The sequence below is a fragment of the Dermacentor variabilis genome, unplaced genomic scaffold (genome assembly GCF_050947875.1).
Source record: "Dermacentor variabilis isolate Ectoservices unplaced genomic scaffold, ASM5094787v1 scaffold_18, whole genome shotgun sequence".
NCBI lineage: Eukaryota > Metazoa > Arthropoda > Arachnida > Ixodida > Ixodidae > Dermacentor > Dermacentor variabilis.
The window spans coordinates 6151494-6152530 of NW_027460346.1; positions in this window are offsets into that span (position 1 = coordinate 6151494).

Sequence of the window (1037 nt, forward strand, 5' to 3'; positions counted from 1 at the left end):
GAAATGACACCGCCCCTAAACATCCAACAAGGACAGGCAACTGCAAAGCCAACCCCAATTCACGGCTCTGCGCCGAGATGACGTATCTTGGATGTAACTTTAGACCCGCTAGGCTTCAAAGAAAACATAAGTGCAGAAACAACAAATGGCGCATTTCGCTACGCCAATTTTTTTAAAGGAATTTTGTGCTGACAAATTGAGCAATCATGGAGGGAATCCTGCTAAACGGGAGGGGTTCTTCTTAGCTTAATAAAATTAACAATAACAACCCCAAAATTTAGGCTGGATCCCTAAACGCAGAGTTAGCCTGCTCAAACCATCCGCATTGCTATGCAACTGTCTCTTTTTATATCTAACGGAGAAGTTGTACTCTTGGAGAGGGAGGCTCCATCGGAGCAAGCGGTCATTTCTGTGTGATATTTGATTGAGCCACGTCAGAGGACAGTGGGCGGTCACGAAGTTGAACCTCGCTCCGTACAAGTGACACGACAACTTCTGAGCTGCCCAAACTAAACAAGCACATTCCTTCTCTGAAGCGCTGTAGGCTTCCTCTCTTACAGTTAGTTTACGGCGGCATGGAGAATAGGATTTTCCTCATTATCGCCGCCGACCTGACTAAGTACCACGCCCATACCCCTGTCGCTTGCGTCGCACTGAACTATGAATTCCTTTGTGTAGTCTGGCGCGCGAAGCACAGGACGAGAAACCAAAAGCGTTTTCAAACCTTGGAAAGCGTTTTCTTTGTCCTTATCCCAGTGCACGTTATTCGGTGCTCCCTTGGCCCCAACGCTTGCGTCCCCCTAATCTAAAGCTCTCCAATGTATGCGAGTTGTCAGAAAAAGAAGCGCGGAAAACCTTTTTTTTTTCGCAAGCCACTTGCTCCGTGTCAGTGCAGCCGCAGAAACAGCGCACTAGGCGCTTAATTTGAGGGGCTGCCAGGTGCTCTTGCAGTTTCGAAAACCCCGTACTGATGTACTGTGTTAAGCATGCAATTTCCAAATAAACGCTTTATTCTCCTTCCACCTCCCTATATTTAG